General features: G+C 47.3%; 1 pseudogene; it reads right to left on the bottom strand.

Annotated features, from left to right (window-relative positions):
* Window positions 1-730: 730 nt before the first annotated feature.
* LOC149336616 (U6 spliceosomal RNA) lies at window positions 731-827 on the bottom strand (annotated as a pseudogene).
* Between the last annotated feature and the right edge of the window lie 13369 nt (window positions 828-14196).

The raw sequence follows: 14196 nt of genomic DNA, 5'->3' as shown, positions 1-14196 counted from the left end.
TTTTAGAAGGTGACGGCGAAACGACATTGACAAGATTTTCTGTCGACATAAAGGACTTCTATTATGCCGTCCCTCATGTCGACTTGGTCAGTCGCATCAAGAACTGTACAGACCAGCATGGAGCTGTAAAATTTCAGAATTCGAATTGCATCTCAACTGCCGGCTTCCTTGAGCTACTGTGTAGTACTTAAGATCGACATCCGTGGAATGGAACAGTTCGCTTTTCATTCAAAGCAATGGAATTTGTATGTGCTCATCAATTGCACGTATCCTCAGTGATCTTAGCCATGCGAGACAGAGCGCTACACAGGTCCCTTCCGGGCAGCAATGTGAAAACAATCTATAGATTTGTGGTTGATTACTTTGTGACATTACAAAGCTAAGCAGGACGTCCTCCCTTCCGCAGTTTTCAAAGTTCTTAGTAATTTTTCAAGCATTCTGAGCCCATTGATTGTCGCTCAAGAACTACCACCAAACGGCTTCACACGGTTTCTAGAATTAGGAATATATTTTAACCCCCATCACGTCTGCTTGGCTTGTGTGTCTCGGGTCAACAAACCTTTTATCTCTTTTGATTGAGCGCACTCGAAGTGAAGGTGACTTTACTTTTAATCTGTAGCACTGAAGGTTGCGGTTAGTGGCTATCAAGACGATGGCGACTCGTTTGCCTAAGCGGTCGTAACGAAAAACATCGCAGTTTGGAGTATGGCCTGCGGTTCGGGGTTGAGGATTCATTTAGCCAAGTTTCAGCTAGTATGACTTTGCGCAGCAGCCATGCCAATCTTCTTTGTATCGTTCCAATTTTAGTATATGTACTTTGGAAGCACAAAGGGTTCCATCCCGGCCGCGGCGGCTGAATTTACATGGAGGTGAAATTCTAGAGACCCGTGTGCTGTGCGATGTCAGTGCACGTTAAAGAACCCCAGGTCGTCAAAATTTCCGGAGCCCTTCACTACGGCGTCCCTCATGGCCTGAGTTGCTTTGGGACGATAAACCCCAATAAATAAAACCAGTATGACTTTGTTGCACTAAGCGGTGTAGACTAGCAAGTGCATCGCATTTTGGTAACGGGCTTCTGATGTTAGCCCAAAGAAACGAAATAGAATTCGAAATCTATTTATGTTGGTGACTAGCGGGTAGCTACAGGGTAGACAGTATTACCTATTAGCTGTTATTACGCGTGATCAAATATATACGAGGTGTTTCCAGCGGCCATCTTGTTGTAACAGAGGGCGAATTTTTCTTTCTGGCTTTTCGCAAATTGGATGAGGTTCTTACGGCAAGACGGGTGTTGTGGAAATAGTATTGAGAGGTGCTATAGTCGGTTGCTTATTTCTTTTCGTTAGTGGTAACGTGCTGTTTTACTTTAAAACGTGAATTTTACTACGTATTACGGGTCTGATCTTCTTAGAGTCAAAACGGCTGCGCCTTTGTGCCTGTTCAGGGTCCATCGGTTCGATGGAAATAATAACGTTAGCCTTGCGAGTTCGACTATTATTTTATTCTGATTCAGCCCACCTTTCCTGGTTACTGTCGTCGAGCGCAAAGAATAACAGGTTACAACGACGAGCTCGATCTTAAGAGTCAAGTCTCTGAAAAATATCAGCTACGTTACTCATATTGTTTGCGGCAAGACACTGGACGTTGTCAAACTGTGCTTTAAGAGAGCGTAAATTTAAGGGATCCTAAATTTAAGGGAGCCTAATTAATAGAACGTAATTAAGGGCGTTAAATTAAATGTGCCTAAATTTAATGCAACATAAATTTAAAGCAGCCTAATTAAGGGAACCTAAATTTAAGGCTACCTTATTAAGAGAGCCTAATCCTGAATTATCGGGTCTTGTTTTAATTTCGTCAAACGTTTTCTCCTGATGGGCAAATTTGTCACGAATAGTTTTCATTTCGCATAGAACAGATGCCTGCCCAACCTTGACATCGTCCAGTGCCAGCAGCACTTCGTTGCTGCTATCACTGTTATTATTGGCGCCGCCAGTGCGGGTGGTAGGCTCAGGATGTAGCTCGACATCACCACACAGCAGTCAAAGATTGAGTAATACATGTGTAGAGTCATCGTCAAGAGGAACAAAGCACCGTGAACTCGGCACCACGCTTCAGCCCAGCCTAACGAGTTCGATTTGCGAAAAGAACGAATGAATTATTTACCTGCCCGAGGCAAAGGTGAGGCATATTAGCGAACCTGGCCGTCGCAGTGCCGCCGAGTCCTCCGTGAACTGCTTATGGGCTAACAAACTTGATGGGCTAACCAACTAGCCGAAACACTGGCGGTGTTGAATAAAGAAGTGGTCCAAACGACGATGTTGATGAGGATCCAGATACCACTTATTCCTGACTTGATTGGTCATGGCATCACCCGGCGCTCGGTAAAGACGTCTTGAGCACGCATTATGTTGTGAGGCGAAGCATGGAAGCCTCCCTCTTCGAAGGGTGGTCTTACTGTCTTCAGAACTGCACATTCCGAGGTGCTTATTCGAAAAAAACAGCACTGCCATGCTAGATATATGTTATCACAGATCAGATATGCCAGTCGCTTGCAGTTACTTTCAACGAATGAAGGCTGTTAACTGAATCAACAGAATGTTTAATGCGGTCATTAGTCGGAGTGTTTCAGCATCGTGAGTCCTGAAGTTGCCCAAAGAATGAAGAACACTACGTATTCCGCTTGAATGGGCTTGCGTCAAATGACGGACCTGCATTGAGCGCGTGCGTGGTGGCTGGAGCGGTGGGCGTGCTGGGGATACAGTAGTCAGCAGTTTGTTACCTTCAGAGCTCGCTTCTTCGCTGCGTGGTCGTGTTGATCGATCTGACCAGCAGATTAAGTCAGTGCATGATATGCGAATCGCAGTGTGAACTGGGGTGGAACAGTTCTCGTAACCGCCGCAGCTGTTCTTGAAATAATTTTTCAAAGGATCTGATGGAGTTTTCTATAACTGTACTCTGGGCGTGGCACAGAAAGCGCTGTTCCCTGGCAGCACTTGTCGACGAACGAGCGAAGTATCATCATGTGGGACTTCTGGCAAGACTGACGTGCTCATAGGCTCTACACCTCGGCGGGCCATGTCCACAAGAGACCAGTAAGTGATTTAATGCTGCTAGGCTTCAGTGCGCGCATTTGAACAGCTGCAGACTGGACAGCAGGAATGGAGGAAAGGCAGGACGTAGCGGCTCCCGTTATTCCCATTAGATATCGGCGGTTAGCGAATGCCGCTTTTTGTTCGTGGTGCTTTGGGGCACTCTAGTATTCCTTTTTAAAGGCTCTCCGTATCTCACATGCCCCAAGCTTCGTGCATGCAACTCTGGCCACTGCTACTGCGGGGAGCTATAAAAAGCTATAATCCGAGCTGCCGGAATCATTAGCGTTTTACTCCGTGTGATGTGTGCGAAATGTATTCATCAATAACTTTTAATGACAGGGGAGGCAGCACGTGTATTGCCACTACACATGCTACTGAGCGTCCCCGCAATTTCGTCCGCCTCACCGCGGTACGGAATACTTGCTAAATGTTAAGCCACGGAGCGATGATGAAAAAATTAACCTCTTCAGACCATGAAATAATAGCGGGGGTCAGAAAAAGCTAAAGCTGGAGGAAGGACAACTGGAATCAAACATACTGTGCGAGCGTCACAGGATGCAGGTGTTTATGCGGCTATCATTCCGATCGAGTCGTTAACGTAGACAATGTGAGGTGAATATAGCAAACAATACCAAGAATTGAAAACAAATATGTCGCGTCTCAGCATTGCGCGCAGCCAGAAGCTTTCGAATTCAGTGGAACCACCCACGAAGCCACCAGTTCACGATGCAGGTTGGTAAGCCTTTGCCAAAGTAACAAGGCTGCATGGTTTGCTTCTAGCTCGTACAGTGGAACCTTTACAGCTTCCCTGAAGCTGAAATGGTCGTTAAAGGTAAGGTCTGGGGGTCTTCTCATCTTCCAACACCTTTCGATCGTTAGGAAAGCCACAAGGGCTCCACTGTACGAGCTTGAAGCAAACCATGAAGTCTGGTTACTTTTGACAAAGACTGCACTTGCCGGCGACATGAGCCGGCGTTTCCTACAAGCCATCGCGCAATATCGGGGACCCGTCGATGTAGCGAGAGCACCGAGAAGTGATTGCATAGAGCGCCTTTGCGTGCATTAGGCCTCTGATGATATCGCATGGAGTGGAGGAAAATTTACTCCTTGGCTAACACGTTGGCCAGAATGTCGCGGACAGTGGCGGGGATAACTTTCTGGCTGCCTTGATCACTTAATTCATTCTTCCACGTTGTTTTCCGTGCTTGGGCTGCTGGCATGTTGTTTAGCGTATTCTTCGATGCGTTATCCATGCAGGTACCGGGCAAAAGGGTACCGGTTTCCTAGGTAATTCGTGAGTTGTACCCATTGCATTGAAATTCTTGTAACCATGGATCAGTTCCACGCCCGCTGCGCAGAGTTGCTGCGTCGCAGCTTCGGGAGACGCCTCTCATACAGAGCTTTAGCCACTGCCTCATGGTCCAGAAATGAAAAGGCCATAGAATAAATAATGCTGAAGTGGTCCATCCCAATCTCAATGTAACTGAGAAAGTGTGTTCTTTCGAATGTATGCTAAAATATTCAAACCATTAGCAACTGCGCACGGCGTCATTGTAGCAAAGGGCCCGAACGTTTCTTTCAGTAGCAGTGGGTGTTGCTTTCGACGTGGTGTGCTTTGCCTTGCTTATCAAAGTCGTATGTGTTTCTCCTCGTGACAGTACCCATTCACTTTCGGTTACTTTTGTACATATTCCTATTCACAGTTCAATGGAAGTTCAAAGTTGGTGGGGTGACTTAATTCGATTGCCCTTTAAAAAAAATCAACAAACAGCCAGTACCTTGGAGCCGTGCTCTCACGACCCAAGAACCCGTGGAACTCCAGAGAGGCAAAAAGGCTTTCAATGTTGGTGTGATGCAAGCGCAAAGCAACTGCGCATGGCTGTAAGTGGCAGTTTGTTACATTACATTTCTCGGCGTCGGAAAATGGTAACCGTGCCCGCCGGCCAACGAGGGAGACACGATTCCACCCAGTAGCGCATTTTGGTTCCCTCAAAGTCCGTTGCACTCTGGCCACTGTGGCTGCTGTGTCATCTCTGCGTGAAATTGAAACGACCTGTGTCTTATCATGCGCCACTGACATATGGAATGACATTTAGGAATATGGAACAAATTGATTTTGCATGCACTGCGGATACACAATTTATAAGTTTGAAAAAATTGTTTCTTCTCATCCATTAACGGTAATATGACTGTTAAGGCTAGCTGTTTCGCTTGAATAGTGCAGAGCACGTTTTACTGACTGATGCGAACTGCATGCGTAAAAGGATTAGCAACGTCTTGTGGGCGCGCACTGGACCATACGGATCCTATGTAACCTGTACACATGCAGATCAGATTCTGTCGCATGATGTAGGCCCGCGGCTACACTGTCAAGCCAAAGTTTTCTAGCATACATGCATTTTCTTCTGAAGCAGTCTTTCAATGAAATTCGCCTCCACAATCGAACCCCGGGCATGCCCCCTGCGTGATAACTTCAAGCTTGTCGAATATCCCTGTTCAGAATAAACTTGACATAATGATGCACACGTACAACTTCCGAATCGCTGTTCACTCTTCTAAGCCTTTTTTAACATTTGCACTTGTTGGCCGAGACCTCAACTGTGAGGGAACAGAACAAGGTTTGAGTGCACGGCAAGGGAATCATTGTACTACAGTGCTCCGCAATAATTTCCGTTGGCTAGTACTCCGCCTGCGGGAGCCCTTAGTTTTGCGTTTCGCCTCTAATTAAACATCGACACCAAAACCTGAGTATATAAAAAAAAACATTTCGCCTAAGAATGTTAGCTGTTCTTAAAAATAGGGTTCTTGAGTCAAAGAGCGTTCTCTTCGGCATATCACTGTCAGTGGTACTATGCATCAAAATGTTGCTAGAACATGGTAACTATCAAGGTGATAAAACAATATTGAATTATAAATGCACGTTAAATAAGTGCATGTTAAATAACCCTAGGTGGTCGAAATTTCCGGAGCCCTTCATTACGGCGTCTCTCATAGCCTGAGTCGCTTTCGGACCTTAAACCCTAATAAACAAAACCTATTTGTTGATAGGATTAATTTGTATTCTTTCTTAATATGAATATGCTTGCAGTTTAACTTCTTTTGCAGAAAATCACAACCATTCCTTTTTACCTACGTGTATTCATATTGTGTGTTTATTTTTACCCTCATGTCATACCTTCGAACCGAGGGGCCTTCAGGGTATCATGAATGAATAAATGCATGTGGCACTAGTGTTTCAAAATCTCTAGTAGCACACAAGCTATTGCTCGATGAGCTGTTACCGCTTCTGTAATTCGATTGAATTCAGCGCATTGAATATTGGGTAATACACGTAATCTTTGGGATGAATCTCAGCTTTAAGATGCATCATATATAACTGCCAGTAGGAGTGCTTAATGTAGTGGTGGCACAAAACCTTCAAAGAATTTTATTTTTTAATAAACGCTGTTCATGCACAAGCTTAGCACCCATAGGATTTGGATCGCATGTGCAAGTGTGAGCAAAACTGCTTACTTGGAGAGAATTTCCTCCGATGTCTTCGTTTCGATTACTGAGACCAGTGAGATGCGTGTTGTCATTCTTAGGTATCACAGAGTGGTTGGCTCCAAACAGTACGCCAGCGATGGTGGGACGCTGCATTGTCTGCTAACCCTGCACGCGATAACCAATGCTGGCTTGAATCCCTGGCGTTTCGAGCTGTTTTCATAATTTGTATTCAGATATGACTGTAAGCTCTTTTATGCCCCGTACTCTCGGAAGAAGCCGGGCTCACAGGTCCGCAGAATAAATGCTCCTACCCTTGTGTAAACTTTCCCTCTTTTTCTTTCAGGCAGAAATATTATACCAGCCGCCGCGGTGGCTCAGCGGTTATGGTGCTCGGCTGCTGACCCGAAAGACGCGGGTTCGATCCCGGCCGCGGCGGCTAGAATTTCTTTGGAGGCGAAATTCTAGAGGCCCGTGTACTGTGCGATGTCAGTGCACGTTAAAGAACCCCAGGTGGTCGAAATTTACGGAGCCCTCCGCTACGGCGTCTCTCATAGCCTTAGTCGCTTTGGGACGTAAAACCCCCATAAACCAAACCAAACCTTAGTCGCTTAAGGACGTTAAACACCTTAAACCAAACCAAACCAAACCAGAAATATTATACCTTTTTTTGTCGGATCGAAAGTATTGTTTAGCAGAAATCGTCTCTGTACAGTGCTGCAGGTCTTGAGTTCGATGACAATTCCTTCCAACAGTATTGCGAGTGCAGCCACGTCCGTGTCTCTTATAAGCTTTAGGAATTCAGGCTGCATGCTAAGACAGATCCTGTTGTAGTTCACTGGGCAATGGCTCTAATGTGCAGTAAACCTCTCTGTGGGACTGTTAAAGCTTCTTAACTCGTTGTTTAAAAGCTTAAGCAGAAGCATAAGCTTAACTAGGGCAATTTTGTTTTTCTGTTTCGTTTTCAGAGATGGCATGATCAATGATGGACCTTCCTGCGGTGCAGAGGCGGCTTTCCAAGCCTTTCTCTACAATTTTCCATGCGTCGACATCTCCGGTCTGAGAGATTTGATTCGGCGGTTCAGAGAAGAGTGGAGAACGTTCGTCGCCACAGATATCTTCCATCCGTGCTCTCGCTCGAGTGACACCCCGACCTGCTGGATACTTCGCTTCCTTTCACCGCTCAATAAATTCCTCCATCAAGCTGACGTTCACGCTACCGAGAATGCACCAGGGTACATAACGCTCGGCTCTCTCAGTACTGAGAAAGCCATTCAAGTCGTCGAAATCGACTGCCTCGTCGGCTGTTTTGTTACACTTTTCCTGCTGAAGATGCACCGCTGTGTGCAACGTCTGGATCTGGACTTCTCCGCACTTGTTTTCCACTATCCAGATGCTCTGGCCGCGTCCATTGCTGAAGCGCCTGGTCTGAGAGACATTACCTTGGACCCAGATACCAATTTTCCACGGGAGTACAGTTTTCTCCCCATAATAGCTGCACTGAGGCGCAGTAGCAGATTAGAACACCTCCGCCTCACTGGATTTGCGGTGGACTATGATATGTCGAATGAGTTCGAACATTTGCTGCCAAACAGCGGCATTAGCTTCTTGACCATCTTGTGCGACATGCCCTCGAGGGTGGCGAAGAAGGTGTTAAACGCAGTCAACCGTGGCGGTTCTCTGAGGGAGCTGTCTCTAGATGACATAGATAAGCAACCCTCGGACAAAGTGTCGAAGCTTCTAGCTAGTGCCTTAGCGAAGAACAAGACCCTGAAAACCCTCTCCGTGATAGGCGTCACAATCAAGGCGGCAAGATGGATCCTGCAGGCACTGAAAACTTGCGCTCTCGATAACTTGGCATTACACGGCCGAGGCTCTGGCCAGGGAACTCTCTCGGGGGCCGAGCTTGAGCAGGGCGCCGCGCGATTGAAGTCGCTGCGGTTGTCACTCCGATGCCTTCATTTTGCGTGCGCAAGTTCTCTAGCCGGGGCACTCCAGGCAGACTTCTGTGCGCTTGAGAGGATTCATCTTTCCGGAAGTGGTTTCGGCGACTTGGGAGCCACAGCTCTTGCTCGAGCACTGCTCACAAATAATACACTGAAACAACTGGATCTCAAGGGTTGCCGTCTGACTACGCAATCTGTAGAGCCACTTGTGTCAGCTTTGGCTCAGAACTCTACGGTAGAGTGGGTGCGGCTAGGTTCTTTGCCTCTCGATGAGAACGTCTCGTTCAGCCCAGTGGAACGAGTAGTCGGACGACTGATCATCCCGTTGAATACGCGCGCAATTCAAGGACTCGCCCGTGCACTGCGCAGCGAAAGCTTCACCATCACCACACTCCAACTGGAATGGACTCAAGGTGTGGGCAGTAGCTGCATCTCTGACGTATTTGAAGCCCTGTGCGGAAACGAGCACATCACGGATCTGTGTGTGCACTGGAGACTGGGAGTTCGCCAGGGGCTTCATGCATTTTCTTAAGAGGACTCGGTCACTGAGGCGGCTGGAAGTTTCGGATGCATACGCATGCTGCGAGATTGTGGAGGAGGTCCTGCACGCGCTGGCAGAGAATGATAGTGTCGTGGACGCTCGGTTCCCTGAGGTTGATCTGCGCTCAGAGGTGGAAGCGATGGCTTTGGAAGCTGCGCTGCGACTCAACAAGCAGCTCACCTCCCTCACCTTCCGACACCAGTGCCTAGAGGGGAGCGCTCTGAGGAGCTTGGCACAATCCATGGAGGACAACTACACCATGACGGAATTGGACTTCATCGACATTGTTCGCTACAGTGACGGCTATGCCCAGATTATTGACATCCTGAACAGGAATATGAGCCTAATGAACCGTGCCATCCTGTTCCTGAGGACTGATTTGCAGGAATACCTCGATGCCTTTCGCAAGCTTTGCGATAGCTGTGCGTTTGCGGAAAAGTATGCTGCGGTTGAAAATATTCCTGTGCCGGCAGCTAGAGGCACGATCGCAGCAGCATTGGACTGGTACGCTCGTGGGACATAATGACAATGTTCAACCTATGCATTTCGCGGTTTTCTAGACTGCAAACGTATGCGCGGCTTGGTTGGTTAGTAGTCCATTAACTGCGTGTTGGACAGGATATATTGGAAGAGCTGTCTTTACCCGTACGTGCGAATTAGGTAAAGCTTGGATTTTATTGTACCTGAAATTATTTGCACGCTCAGTGTATTGGCCGCCCTAGATTTTTATGGATGACTAATTTTTTTTTAGTTGTTTAGCCATTATTTCGTTCATCATCATCAGCCTGACTACGCCCTCTCCAGGGCAAAGGCCTCTCCCATGTCTCTCATCCGCCCACCAAACTTTCTGCCGCCCCCTGGTACGCTTGTCTTCTCTTGGAATCTACTCTGTTGCCGATAAGGACCAGTGGTTATCTTGCCTTCGCATTACATGTCCTGCACAAGCCCATTTTTTCCTCCTGATTTCGACTAGAATGTCATTAAGCCGCGTTTGTTCCCTAAGCCACTCCGCCCGCTTCCAATCTCTTAACCTTACACCCATCATTTTTCTTTGCATAGGTCGCTGCGTTGTCCTTAACTTAAACTTAACCTTCTTTGTTAGCCTCCACGTTACTGCCTCACAGGTGAGCACCGGTAAGATACAGCTCTAATACTAATAAAGATAATACTATTATAATAACTGCTGTTCATTAACGTTCTGATTGCATTGGATAATGTATATATTTGTATAGCATTCGGTTACTTTATCTGTATATTCATACTGATATGACACTGCACTCTTCGTCTCAACACATACATCTGATTTTTACCTGTGGCTATCTTCCTCTTCAACCCTTTTAGGCTACCTCGTTTCTTTGGAGAATGCTCGATTCTCCCCATAATAAACTTCCAGATGTCGGCTACCTTGCCCTTATTTATTAAATATGATAGCTCTGCTACTTCTCTTTTGTCTTTGGAGTTGACGCCCTGATGCTTTAACGTTTTTTTAATGAGATATTTTGTCTCCGGAGGTAGCTCGCCGGTTTCCTGTCGAACCCGCCTACCGCCTATTTCCACGGCGCACCCCATAATGATAGCTCTGAGATTATCGTTCATTGTTTCAACATTACGGTCGTCTTTCTCAGTTAAAGCGCAATTTCTATTCTGCAGCAAAATCCTGAATTCCTCTACTTTCCCTTCTACAGCTAACCGTTAAACGGCTTCCGCTTCGCTAGTTTCCGCGTTCCCTCTTCATATCTAAGCTAATTCGAGACCTTACCATAATGTGGTGGCTTCAATTGACCTCGTTAATTAATTACGCCACTAATTTATCATTGATCAACAACAGAAATAAGGTATGGGAGAACTTACGCAATTCTTGTGTGCGAATGGCAGAGCACTGGGAGCTGCTGCCACAAAATACGGCGCAATTTTGAACAAAAAAAGGAAACAACACCGCGCCGCCCGGACGGCTCTCGCCTGCGCCCGTCGTAAAACAGGGGAGAAGGAACCTCTGGTGAGCGACTAGCCTTGTGTGCGTGGCTCCCCTCGACCACCGCTCGCGGACGGGGCGCGCGGGGGGATTGCTGTCGATTGTTCTAAAATGTTGGAGATGCTTCTACTCGAAACCGGCGGAGAGGGCGTAGCCTTGCGTGTGCTAAGACATGTCATCCTCCTCTTCACTCGTGCGTCGGCGGTGGCGACACGACAGAAAGTTCCAGATGCTCATCGAAGCCACGCCCGGCTTTTGACCAATGGGGACGCGCGCCCAGCGCGAAAAGGAGACTGCATGGCCGATACTGTGTGTATGTGCCGCCTGACTTGGTGCGAAGAACAGACAGACGTTGGCGTTGACAGACAAGGGCGTTGACCGCTGTCGTCTAGTCCGAGCCGCCGTTTAATCTTCAGTGAAGCGTGCTCGCTCGACCCCCGGGACCACACCACTCGCCCAGCCGCGGTCCAAGGAGGCAGCGCGGGTCGGCATCGTCGTGAAGTTCTGGTCGTCGGACTGTCGCAGTGCCCGGTGAACAAATTGTGTTTTGTTTGTTGCCTCTCTTGTGTTATTTATTGGACTTTAGGTGCACTATTTCCTTTGTATTGTAATTTCTCTCCAGTTTGACTTTCCATGACTTGCATTGGTTTGTTATTCACTTTGTATGTGTTTGTACTAGTGACTGCGAAATCCTCTGTATCGTCTCATTGCTGTATAAATTTGTTTTGTTTGCGAGCCTTCGGCTCCGACCCATTCTGTGGCTTGCGACCGGCGAAAGTTGGGCACCAAATGACCGAAAGCCTCTTGTCACTTGGTAGCTGGTCTCCGCTGAGCTTGCCACGCTGAGTCGAGGACATCTCCTTTGAGTCCGAGACCGCTACCCCCCCCCCCCCCCCCCCCCCCCCCCCCCACGCGCTAAGGGTGTCTGGGAACTCACGCAAAAGTGGGTGATTTTGGGTGACAGTTGCTGTGTGTGTCGATGAGTTATTACGATGAGTTCAGTGCTGCTGCGTTGTGTTTCGGAGTGTAATGTTGTTGCTTAATAGGTCGCTGCTTATTGAGATCTTTCAGCGGAGTTTTCTTTGCGGAGTACTCATTTATATAGTGTCTCATCCATACTGCGTTAGGTCTTGTTTCTAGACGACAACACTTTTCAGCATGATGAAACCGGTGTGCCGAACGATTACAGTACTTTTCCGAGCGGCGCCATTGTGATAACAATACATTTCTTCATCGGATTCATAGATGAACTGCAACTAATACTCTGGGGGATGTCGTAGTCGTCGTCAGATGGGTGCCTTTAGCTCGTTGCACCTTCTTTATCGCCATCGTGCATCCGATGCTGCGACTACATCTGCCGGTCTCTGATGATCGACGGTAGGATGGAGCAGCAGTGATCTTGAGCGTAGTCTGCTTTGTAAAAATTCAGGGGGCACTTTCCTGGCCCACTGTGTGTGTGTGTGTGTTTTTTTTTAATTTTTTCAATTGTTATTTTATTTTATTTTTGTTTACTTCCTTTCTTTATTTTTTGCTTTTATTTTATTTTCTTTATGAAACCCATGGATTCACTAGATACGCCTTTATTCGTGCACAAACCCTGAGCCTGCGTCGCATTTGGTAGCGTCTCCACTTAAAGGGATACTGAGGCGGTTTTCGAATCAGCCATTTGCACATGTGGAGGTGAACTTACATTTTCTTTTCATGTTCGAAACTCGAAAAATTGAGGAAAAAGTGTTTTTCTCTGTTTGATAAGCGAACAATTTTTTTTCACCTAGCGCTGCTCATAGGAGATAATGCAACTGTGGACATGTATCGTGTTTTGAAGTTTTTAACACAAGTAGGTTTTCTCAACAAGATATAAATCATGACCCAGGGCTTCGGCCGCCGCGGTGGCTTAGTGGTTATGGTGCTCGGCTGCTGACCCGAAAGACGCGGGTTCGATCCCGGCAGCGGCGGTTGAATTTCTTTGGAGGAGAAATTCTAGAGGCCCGTGTACTGTGCGATGTCAGTGCACGTTAAAGAGCCCCAGGTGGTGGAAATTTCCGGAGCCCTCCACTACGGCGTCTCTCATAGCCTTAGTCGCTTTGGGACGTTAAACCCCATAAACCTAAACCTAAACCAGGGCTTCGCATGATGTCCCTCAGCCATTTCCTCATTCGTGAGAAAAAAGGCAGAGGTTTTTATTTGATTGGTTGGGATCCTCGATATCCTTGCCTAGCCAAGGATGGCCGCTGAGGCTACCTGACCTTTTTAAAGCTTTTAACATCAGCCATTCCTCAGTCTCGTTTTCTCTCTTATTACTAGGTAGTTAAACTTTTTAGGCCCTTTACACCACTGATCACGTTTCACATTTTTGTTAAATCCACCAGAAAAACATTTCCTATACCTTTTGCTTGGCGCATGATGGCCTCAGCTACCTATGTACCATTAAACCCAACACAACACAATTTTTTAGGGTCTTGAAGTAGTGTCATTGCTGATCACGCCTGCGATTTTTTTATTTTTTTTTTGGCTAGAACAGTGCCGCAGTCACCAATTGAAAGCTCGATGTTTAAATCTCCCGCGCCCTGCACGAGCGCAGGACAGGAGAACAGCGGGCAGGGAACCTCGTCCATGTCGGCCAACGTGACGTCACGTTGAGGAGCCGGGGATACTTCGGCCCACCCGAGCGAGCTTTCAGCGCGCGTTGTTTCTCGTGCTGCATGCGTTGTTGCTCGCACTGCGTGCGTTGGGACGTACAAAGCGTGTCAGCAGACCTTGAGAATCATGTTCAACTCGAGGTACTACTCTGCGTTCGTGTTCACGAACAACCATGGCCGCGACAGTGTCGTCTTCCATTGTTTTGCGCCATAAGCTCGCCGCACAAGCGCTCGCTGCTGTGACAGAATTCAAGCCAACCAAAGCAAGCGTACTCTGCTCGAAGCACTTTCGTAAGTGCGGCTACATGCAGGGCTTGTCCCTAATGTGATCTCTGGAGATTTCGGTCGATAAGGCGCGGCTGAACCATGACACAGTTCCATCGATTTTCTCGCGCATGAGAGGCGTGTCACCATTCCGAAGAAGCGCTTCTTCTATAAGTAGAAACATGCTCACTTACGGCGAAATACGATAGATGCTGTCTTTTTTTTAATTCAGTTCTAGCATATTTTCCTTCAGCCAGTT

The sequence above is a fragment of the Amblyomma mixtum genome, chromosome 7 (genome assembly GCF_055824585.1).
Source record: "Amblyomma mixtum isolate Tamu chromosome 7, ASM5582458v1, whole genome shotgun sequence".
NCBI lineage: Eukaryota > Metazoa > Arthropoda > Arachnida > Ixodida > Ixodidae > Amblyomma > Amblyomma mixtum.
This window is presented reverse-complemented; position numbering and strand designations above follow the sequence as displayed.